This window comes from Chiloscyllium plagiosum, chromosome 28 (genome assembly GCF_004010195.1).
Source record: "Chiloscyllium plagiosum isolate BGI_BamShark_2017 chromosome 28, ASM401019v2, whole genome shotgun sequence".
NCBI lineage: Eukaryota > Metazoa > Chordata > Chondrichthyes > Orectolobiformes > Hemiscylliidae > Chiloscyllium > Chiloscyllium plagiosum.
Window position 1 is genome coordinate 44,240,249 of NC_057737.1, and position 11,592 is coordinate 44,251,840.

General features: G+C 39.6%; 1 protein-coding gene across 6 annotated transcripts in view; it reads right to left on the reverse strand.

Annotated features, from left to right (window-relative positions):
• The window catches only part of srrm3 (serine/arginine repetitive matrix 3), a 772,181-nt gene extending 764,881 nt beyond the window's left edge, over positions 1 to 7,300 (reverse strand). For all 6 annotated transcript variants that reach the window (XM_043718790.1, XM_043718791.1, XM_043718787.1 and 3 more), the window contains exon 1: positions 7,089 to 7,300. The gene's annotated coding sequence lies outside the window, so the exon portion shown is untranslated. The remainder of the gene's footprint in view (positions 1 to 7,088) is intronic.
• Positions 7,301 to 11,592: the final 4,292 nt, after the last annotated feature.

Here is an 11,592-nt window from a genome sequence, read left to right on the forward strand (position 1 = left end):
CCAATCGATCTGATTTCATCTCAGACCACGAAGGTACCCCATTACCCTTTCCTTTTGTTTGTCCTTTTGAGTATTTAGTTCCCAGCTTTGATCTCCTTATAATAGATGATTACATTACAGTGTGGAAACAGGCCCTTCGGCCCAACAAGTCCACACTGACCCGCCGAAGCGCAACCCACCCATACCCCTACATTTACTCCTATAACTAACACTACGGGCAATTTAGCATGGCCAATTCACCTGACCTGCACATTTTTGGACTGTGGGAGGAAACCGGAGCACCCGGAGGAAACCCACGCAGACACGGGGAGAACGTGCAAACTCCACACAGTCAGTCGCCTGAGGCGGGAATTGAACCCGGGTCTCTGGCGCTGTGAGGCAGCAGTGCTAACCATTGTGCCACCGTGCCGCCCATTTAATAAGTTAATAAGTAACCATTGAGTCACCATAAATCATCTCATAAAGGCCTTTTTCATGTTCTTCTAGAATCATGGAATAGAATCTTATGTCCCATCAATTCCACACTGACCCTCCAAAGCCCACCCAACCAAGCCCACCCTACCCTTATAAACTTGTAGCGATTATAATGTCTTTATAATCTCTACAAGATCATATCCATTAACTCTTATTTATTTGGCTCCAGGTGCAGTCAGAGAATGCCTTTGGTAGGTCAGTGTCAGAATGGTGGTATTGGATCTAATAAGAGGAGGGGTAAATATCACATGTATGATGGGGAGATGGGTAGCTTGGACATAGATGTCAAGTCTGGCAGGACGGGGGAGGGTTTTGTTTGTCACAGTGATAGGTGGGAAATGTGTCAGGTCAGCCAACGGAGGTGTCAGGTCCCATGAAGAATCTGTGTCCATGTGAACCAAAGGGCAGCATGTGGCACTGTGGTTACCACTGCTGCCTGACAGTACCAGGGACCCAAATTCAATTCCACCCTCTCGTGACTGCCTGTGTGGAATTTGCACATTCTCCCGTGTCTGTATGGGTTTCCACCAGGTGATCCAGTTTCCTCCCACAGTCCAAAGATGTGCAAGTTAGGTGGATTTGCCATGCTAAGTTGCCTATTGCATCCAGGGATGTGCAGGCTAGGTGAATTAACCATGGGAAATGCAAGGTTACAGTGATAGAGTAGGGAGGTGGGTCTGGGTGGGGTGCTCTTTGGAGGGCCTGTGTGGACTCAATGGTCTGAAAGGCCTGCTTTCAAATTGTAGGGATTCTATGATATGAAGTGCAACTCCAGTCTAGGTGGCTCCAATGATTCAGTACCTATCCAAATATCTGGGCCATTGTGTACATGTTCTACTGAGTTGAAACTCAAGACTTGACTATTCAACTCCTGGCTAAGCTCCCATTGCCATAAACATATTATCTACATCCTACTTCAGATCAAATCCCTTTTATGCATCATTGCTGCCCTTGCTAAATGGAACTTGGGCTGCAGTAGCTCCCAGTTGAAAATGCTTCAATGTTAAAATTCTATCCTTATTTGCCAATGCATCCGTGGCCCTACCTCTTTCTATCCTTTTAATGTCCTCCAGCCCTCTACAATATCTGCATTCCTCCAACTATGGGCTCTTGCATATTACCAATTTCAATTTCTGCATCATTAGCAACCAGCCTACAGTAGCTAAGGCTCTGAGCACTGGAAATCCCTTCCAAAATCTCTCTCTTTTTCTCACTTACAAGATACTCCTTAAAACTTCAACCAAGCTTTTGGTTATCTGCCCAAACATTTCCTTATATAGCTTGATAAATTTTGCTTAATAACACTCCTACGAATTACTTTCGGGCATTTTACCATAATAAAACTGCTAATATAAATGCATGTTGCTGTTGAAGCATTCCATTTTAAACATTATTGCAACCAACTAGAATATAGGAAGAATGGAACATGACAGCTATCAGCTTAGAAAATGTCCTGAAATGAAGCCTAAAGTTTATGTGTTGCTTCAAATAATGACTTAAAAATGACTGTTTAAACAAAATTGGAATTCATCACACAGGTTAAAGACCAAACATTTAACAGACTTGATAAAAATTCAATACACCCAGATTTCAATTCACAAAGATCCTAAACTGAATTCAAATGGAATTGTTCTATCTATAACCAAGAAAAGCTTAGATGTGAATATCATGCACATTGTCAAAACTATGACCTGAATCTGTCAGATTAGAACTACTGTTATCTCAAAAGTAATGGTCAAAATTAATTCTTCATTCCATTATTACGCAACATGTTATCTGGTATCTTAATTTAATACTGTATCACTACAAAATGATTCTATTTATATGTAAATTTCAAATCAGAAGTTTTAATCATGCACCCCATATCAGAAGTTATCCAAGCAACATATATTCTTAAATTAGTTTTGTGTAACTCATATCTATATAAATATATTAGTCAATTTTGAGTTTGGTGATGAATGTCGTTGCTGGGAAAATGGAAAGTGTTCCATTTATTCTCTTGTCAGCCAACATCAAGCAATCCTAGAATTGTTAAAATTCTCCAAGCATGAAAAAAAATAAGGTCATTCAGCCCCTCAAGGCTGATCCACTACTCAAGTAGATTATGGCTAATTGATACCACAATGCCACTGAATTGATTTTATTTCATATCTTAGTATCTCTACCAAATAAAAATCTGTTAATGCAAATCTTGAAAGTTCTAAATGTCCCAGCATCCAAAAGGGGTTAGAGAGTTCCAACATTCCCTTCAATCAATCTCATCAATATCTCTTATCCCTCATTGAAGAAGAGAATTATCCATTGTACCACAATGTCAAACTCAACTCAAAGTGGTGGACCCACCTGACATCCTGACACTGGGCAGAGGTCAAATGCAACAAAAATTATTTGGATACACTGAGGTAGAATGGTATGTAATTTTTCTGTTTATTGGTCATAAAAACACAGGCACAACGTACTTTCATTTCTGGACACAAAGTTCTGCACTGGTAGCATGATAGTCTGATGTCAAAATTGTTTTCACAGCCCTGCAAAACGGCTGAAAATAGCATTTGATCAATTTGAATATGCAAGAACTTTGTCTTTTTCAAGTCTGTTCAAAGACAACTAAGTGGAGCACATGTCACGCAAGTTCCAAAGAGTTAAACCATTTCTAAAAGACCTGTGACATTTTTATTTCACATAATCATCCTATTGAAATGAAGGGGCAGAAAGACATCAATTATCTGCAAGTCTTCAATGACTCACAGGTGATTTTATGCTGTTGACCTATAATCAACAGAACCAGATTGGAATTGCTAAAATCAATTCACACAGGGTATCTATGGCTGGATGTAGAGAAATATCCTGATCCTATTCCACTGGGCTTAATTCAAATATGAACCTAGCAATGAAAGGAAGTGTGCTAATTAAAGTTTAATTAATCACCAAGTCTCACTCTGAGACCTGTTGCAAGTTTTTCAAAGAATTGTTAATTTATTTTATTATAGTACAGCTTAAAGTGCTCACAAGATACTGGCTTTGAATCTTCTAAACAGCTGTCCAATCGAAGTATCTATAACTTGTTCATTTTTAAGATTGATATTCAGTCTAAATGCAAGATTTCTCCAAAAACTGATTTAACATTCTGCTTTGCACACTGGTGCAACAGCACGTTAAAACTAAAATGTTGACAACCCAACAGCGCTGACATCATCAAAACTGCAACTGTAAAATTAACAATAGGACCTTGGAGAAACAGCATGATTTGAACCTTGAAAAGAATATCAGAAGCCATAGGCAGAGTTTAAAGATAGTTTCTACCATCAGCTCCCCTTGGAGCTTTGCTCATTTAGAACAACGGAATTCATAATGAAAGCACTTTGGTTTCAGGGCTTTGTCTATTGAATATGATTACTATTATAGCTATGCACCTCATAAGGTAGAGTTCAAGAAGCATGATTAAAAAAAACACCTGTGCTAAGATGCAGCAATATCCTTACCACAATGAGAATATATGTCTCACTGTTTTGTACTGTTATTCATCAAGATATAGAACCGTAGACGATAGGAGAGGAGGAGGCCATTCAATTCTTCAAGCCTGCTCCGTCAATCATCACCATCACGGCTGATCGTCCAACTCAATTGCCTAATCCTACTTTCTCCCCATAACCTTTGATCCCAATTGCCCCAAGAGGTATACCTAACTGCCTCTTGAATACATTCAATGTTTTGGCATCAATTCCTGAATTCCATAGGCTCACCACTCCTTGAGTGAAGAAATGTCTCCCTATCTCCACCTTAAAATGCCGACACAGAATCCTTAGACTGTGACCCCTCAGTTCTGAACACACCCATCATCAGGAACATCGTCCCTGCATATACCCTGTCTAGTCCTGTTAGAATTTTATAAGTCTCTATCAGATCACCCTCATTCATCTAAACTCCAGCGAAAACAATCCTAACCCAGTCAATCTCTCCTCATACCTCAGTTTCGCCATCCTTGGGATCAGCCTAAGAAACCTTCCCTGCACTCCGTTGAGAGCAAGGGCATCCTTCCTCAGAAACGGACACCAAAACTGCACAAAATATTCCAGGTGGCCTCACCAAGGTCCTGTATAACTACAACAACATGTCCCTGCTCCCGTACTCGAAACCTTTCACAATGAAGGCCAACATACCATTTGCCTTCTTTGCATGCTTACCTTCAGCGACTGGTGGACAAGGACACTCAGGCCCTGCTGCACACTCCCCTCTCTCAATGTACAGCCATCCAGGTAGTAATTTGCCTTCTTGCTTTTGCTTCCAAAGTGAATAGCCTCACATGTACCCAAATTATACTGCATCTGCCAACTTGTCCACATCATGCTGAAGGATCATTGATCATCATAGAATCCCTACAGTGTGGAAACAGGTCATTTGGCCCAACAAGTCCATACCAATCCTCCAAAGAGCAACCCACCGAGAACCATTCCCCTCCCTTATTACTCTACATTTCCCCTGACTAATACACCTAACCTATACATCCCTGAGCACTGTGGGTAATTTAGCATGGCTAATTCACCTAGCCTGCACATCGTTGGACTCTGGGAGGAAACTGGAGCACCTAGAGAAAACCCATGCAGACACGGGGAGAATGTGCAAACTCCACTCAGACAGTCAACCAAGGCTGGAATCGAACCTGGGTCCCTGGCACTGTGAGGCAGCAGTGCTAACCACTGAGTCACCATGCTGAAGATCTCTGCATCCTCGTCACAGTTCACCCTCTCACCCAACTTGGTGTCTGCGAACTTTGAGATGTTACATTTTGTTCCCTCATCCATATGTATTGTGAATAGCTGAGGTCCCAGCACCAAATCCTGTAGTACCCCACTTTGAAAAAGACCCACTAATTTCTTCTCTTTGTTTCCTCTCTGCTAACCAATTTTCTATCCATCTCAATACACTTTCCCTAATCCCATGTACTTTAATCTTGCACAATAATCTCTTATGCGGGGCTTTCCAAAAGTCCAGCTATACCACATCGACTGATTCCCCCTTGTCAACTCTATTCATTTCATCTTCATCTTTCATTTGTCAAGCATGATTTCCCCTCCATAAGTCCATGCTGACCCTACCTGAGCCTGCCAACACTTTCTACATGCTCTGCATAAAATTCTTGATAATGGATTCAAGAATTTTCCCCACTACCAATGTTGGGCTTACTGGTCTATAATTCCGTGTTTTTTCTCTACCTCCCTTTTTGAACACTGGAGTGACATTAGCTATCCTTCAATCTGCAGGGACTGTACCATAGTCTATAGAATCCTGGAAGGTGACCACCAGTACATCCATTAATTGTCAAACTATTTCCTTAAGTATGCTGGGATGTAGATTATCAATCCCTGGGGATTCATCAGTCTTCAATCCCATCAATTTTGCTAGCACCATTTCTCTACTAATATTGATCTCCCTCAGTTCTTCCCTCTCACTAAATCTTGCATTCTCCAACATTTCTGGTATCTGATTTGTGTCCTCTTTTGTGAAGACAGAACCACAAAGTATGTATTCAGTTGCTCAGTCATTTCTTTGTCCACTATTATACATTCCCCCGATTCTTCTTTGTAGGAGCCCTACATTTGTCTTCACCAATCTCTTTCTCTTCATGCACCTGTTGAAACTCTTACTGTCAGTCTTTATGTTCTCTGTAAGCTTACTTTCATATATGTAGGTACAACAAAACTACAGAAAATTCCTAAAAATCTGATTACCTTAATCATTTTATTGGAATCAGTAGAAACATACTTCAAAGTGGGTTAATTTTCATATTTTAGATTTCAAACAATACAAATATCAAAGCTTTGATACTTCAGGAATTACAAATTTGATACACTCCCAGTGTTAAATAGAATATAGATTTAATTTCAATCATAATTAGATAGGAGGCACTGCATTTTCATAAAATAATTAAGAATTAATTCACAAGTATTTTAGTTCATACATAGTTAAGTAATGATATGCTTAAATAAGTAATCATCTTAAAACAACACCAGTGAGTCCTAATTTTATAATCTGTGTCAATCAAACACTAACACCATAACCACTGAGCTATTTGTTTTAAAATATTCATTAGAAGGACAAGTGAAAGATCCTTTTTTTATTATCCTTGTTCAGCATGGGGACTGCATGCAGACATCAAAAGCATGCAAGTGTTGGGCCAATGTTTACAAAAGAAAAACAACACTGAACTGTGCCTTCTCTACTTGTTCTCCTGCAGTTTGGTCAAGTTACAAGTTTTGATTCCAGTACCACAGGGACTGTGCAGGTGGGGACTGAAGGGGTAAGGGTAGGTGGGGAAACAAGTATCAATTCCTAAAGAAAAGTTGACGAATGTTGGATTGAATAAAGTCTGGAGCCTGCATAATATCGGATGTAGTCTTACAAAAGAGTTTCATTGTTACGATGAGGTAATTACACAAGTAATCCAGAGACTAAATTAATTGTTCTGCTCTGGGTGTTTAGCAGCACAGAGGCCCAATGAGGAAGAAGAGTGACAGCATCTTCATGCACTTGCTGGGCTTGTTCCCCATCCTGCATCCTCCTGGGTACCACTCTCCTCCTCCTCCTCCTCCTCCTCCTCCTTCAATCTCACCTACCCTGAGGCCCGGAGCCTTTCAGCCGCGTTTCCTCCTTCAGTGCCGGGACTGCGGGCCGAGAGAGCCCCGCCGCTGGTTGCCTCTCTAATGCCCGGCCCTTTAATGCCCAACTCTACCACTCGGAGAAACCTCGCATCCGTCGCTATGGAGGTGGCGGCCGCAGCAACGGAGCAGCCGCCCGTCCGTTCACCAACAAGACGGCGTCAAGGAGGAAAGAGGTGACGCTGGCACTGAGGGGGGGGGGGACACACTGTGATGGGGAGTGGGGGTAGGTTTCACAGCGCCATCTACAGCCTCGGCGCGCCAGTGCTTATTCTCAAGACTATTTCTGACCACTTTGGACATCTGCCTTCCCAGGAGGTGGTGACCGTGAGAGTTCCTACAGTGCAGGCTCCTAAATCACAATCTGCCAAATAAGGAGAAATTAGTTACGGTTCATCTCATGGCAGCAAGGAAGACAGAAAACCAAAAATATCAGAGTTCTCAGATGATGAAATCAAGAACTGCTGGAAATCTGTAATAGAAACTGCTGGAGAAACTCAGCAACTCTGGCAGCTTCTGTGAAGAGAAAGCAGTTCTGATGAACGTCACGGACCCGAGACATTGTCTTCGCTTTCTCACCACAGATGCTGCCAGACCTGCCAAGTTTCTCCAGCAATTTTTGTTATAGGATCATAATTCTCAACAGGGACAGGTACAATCGATTAATTCTCGATCTGAAACACTTGCTCGGTTTCTCATTATACAGGCTCCCTGACCTGCTGAGCATTTGCAGTGCTTTTGTTTCAGATATTCTGTCACTGACAAATTTTGATGGTGTTTCAATTAGATCATGATGACTGTGCATTCCCAAATCATGTCTTTACTCCATGTCCTCTGTTACCATTAATTTTTTGAGCACTTTCAATATCGGGTATATTCACTATGTTCAATTTTTATTTATCTCAAATCTCAATTGTTAGAATCTCAGTAGAATGTCCATCCATGTTCACATTCCATTATCATTACATTGCATATCTAACCCACACTCATGTTATAATGTGTCACAATATTAAATTTTCTTGTTCATAAACTTAATTAACTCTTTTTAATGTACCTGATAAATCTCCATGAACTTTAATTGGATCAAACCTCAATTTTGAACATTTATGTATGAGGGAAGATGCCATATAGGTACAATAAATAGAAAAAACACTAACAGGACACGAATCTTCATCTCAATCACTGACAATTTCTGTTGTGAAGCTAAAAGAACCACTATCCATTATGGAATCCAAAACATAATATTGCATCCTTGATATCAAAAATACAAAGTCAAGGGAATATTAGAAGTTTTTTTTGTTGCAACCTATGGAATTCTGTGATAATTGCAAAAATGTAAATTGATTTTTATATTAAACTCTTTATATTATCAGGGATTCAATTTGAAACCAAAGTCTAGAAACTACTCTTGGTGATATTAATGGATGAGCATTTAACATGTTCACATGGTAGTCCTTTGCCTGCAATTTTAGCAGGGGGGTTAACCTATTTAATAAACACCTTGATGCCTGTATCAAAATAGCAGACAAAAGAACTTCATGGTAAATATTTACTTGCTAATTTCATCATTAGAAAGACTATGATGCCTATGGAAGACCTAAGTACATTCCAGTGCATATTATAATCAATGAAGATTGTTAATGTGCAGTCACTGCTAAAGTACAGGGAAATCCACCAGTTAATTTGCACACATTAAACTCCCACAAACAGCAATGTGGAAATGTTGATCTGTTTCATTGATGTTGATTGTGGAATAAACATATCAAGACACTGGGAAAAATCTCCTGCTGTTCTTGTCAATTATTCCATCAGATCTTTCATATCCTTCTGACAGGATGGATCATGATCCACTGACTTTTTTTCTGCCCAATTCTGTTCATTATAATTATATTGCATAAATTATGAAATAGTGTAAACATCAGAAAATACTTATTTATACAATCAAAGTCTCCACTTTAATGTAAAGATTCCATCAAATGAGAAGTGGCAATAAGCAACATTCTATTACTGACTGTTCTTGCAAAATCACAGAAATGAATTTCAGTTCTATATTTACCCTAATGTCATGAATTAATAGGCAAAGGAACATGACAGGGTTCTGACAGCTTGCTGTGTTTAATAAGAATAGTCTTCACTTACCTATATACATTGCTACTATGTCAAGATCTAAGTTTACTCTGGCTATTTTAAAATAGCACATTGGGCTGGGGAGAATAATTTCAACATTCTCTCATATGATTTGGAACTGCAAAAGACTTAGGAATGAAGTCATTGTAAGATATCTTTCCCTTTGAGAATTCTCACTAGATTGTGTTCTTTTAAAATTATCTCTCCCAAATGTTAATAGGAATTGTCATTTAAATTGTCTAATTCTCAATCAGAGACATTAACTTATAATGTAGTGTCTTCATTGAGGGCCAAATTATCTACTTATTAGCAGCTCTGAATTGTGTCCAGCAATGAAAGTTGCTTATGACACCCATGACTGATATTAGCGGGAGCTATTTTAGGCAGGATCTGGCCCCAAATATTAGATCTGTTTTCAAAATAAATTCAGAATCATAGAATCACAGCACTGTTATATGACAGAAGGAGCTCACGAAGCCCATCTTGTCTGCAATGGCTCTCTGAATGAATATTTCACTTAGTTTTATTTTCCATTATTTTCGATTTGTGTCATCCCGAAATATTGCAGAGAAGAAGGCGGTGTAGAGACATCCATAGGGCTATTAGAAGAATGTTCCAGGTTTTTGACCTTGGTGCCTGAGTTGATGCTTGGACATCTTACCAGTTTTATTCCTTCGTGCACTCTCCTACCATTTCTCCATGATCTTGCACATCATTCCTTCTCACGTATAGTCTTATTCCCTTTCAGATGCTTCAATTGAACCTGCTTCTACTTCACTCTCAGGCAGTACATCTCAACTTTAACCAGTCGCTATGTGAGACATTTATTTCTCAAGTTGCTTTTCCTGCCAATTATTTTAAATCTGTGTCCCGATGCTTAATCCTTTCACAAGTGAGAACAGTTTCTGACTAGCTACTCTGTCCAAACATTTCATGATTTTGAATAACTCTATCAAATCTCTTGCAATCTTCTCTCCAAAGAAAATAGTTTTTAAGTTATCCAATCTATTGTTGAAACTGAATTCCTGATCACTAGAATTATTCTTATGAATCCTTTTCTGTACTGTCTTCAATGACATTACATTCTTCCTAAAGCCAGAACTAGATCCAACACTCCAACTGAGATTGAACTAGTGTCCCAAAGAAATTCAAAATAACCTCCTTGCTCTTAAAATCTATTAATAAAACGTAGGAGACAGTATGATTTATTAATTGCTTTCTCAACCTGTTCTGCCATCTTCAGTGACATATGAACATATACACCAAGGTCCCCAGCTCCTGTACCTTGTTTAGAGCTGTACCTTTTATTTTGTATTGCCTTCCCGTGTTCTTCCTACCAAAATGAATCATCTCACATTTTCTGTACTTATTCTGCCATCTTTCCACCCTTCCCACCAACTTGTCTGTATCCTTTTAAAGTTCTGTACCACCCTATTCAGTTTACAATGCTTTTCAATTTTGTATCACCGTATCAATTCTGAAAGTGTGCCTCATACATCAAGGTCTGCGTCATCAATAGCCAACAGGAAAAGTAAGGGACCTAACAATGATCCAAGGGATACTCCACTACAAAGCAACCTCCAGTCTGATAATATCCACTGCTTTTTATTTTGTTAGGCAGCATATTTTAATATCGATGTTGCTACTATCCCTTTTATTCCTTGATCTTACTCTTTGTTCACAGGTCTGTCGCATGGCACTGCATCAAATGCTTTTTGGAAACTGCCATATACCACATCAACTGGATTGCCTTCATCAACCCTTTCTGTTACCTCTTCAAAATACTCCAGAAAGTTAGGTAAACTCAATGTTCCCCTGAGAAGGGTCAGTTCTGAAGAAGCACCACTGGACCCAAAACGTTAACTCTTGTTTCTCTCCACAGATGTGCCAGACCTGTTGAGGTTTTCCAGCAATTTCTGTTTTTGTTTTTGATTTCTAGCATCTGCAGTTCTTTTGGTTCCCCAAAGAAATCCCTCATGATTTTCCTTAAGTAACCTGCACTTGCCCAATGTGACTGTTATTCATTTCCTGAGTTAAAATTTCTGAAAATATTCCCACACCTAAAGTTAAGCTGACGGACCTGTGGATGTTGAGTTTACCTTTAGAGCTATTTTTTGCAATTCACTTGGCAATGACACCAAAAGTTAACTGAGTCAGAAAATGATGTCATTGCTGGAAGACGAAGAACACAGTGAAGGGGAACAAGCAAGAGAGTGGGATTAAACCAGATGATACTGTGGGGAGGAAATATTGACACTGGATATTAATGGGGAGGTGACATCAGTGATAAAGAGGATTTTTTGATGGGAAACTGAGATGTCTGAGTCTCCATGTA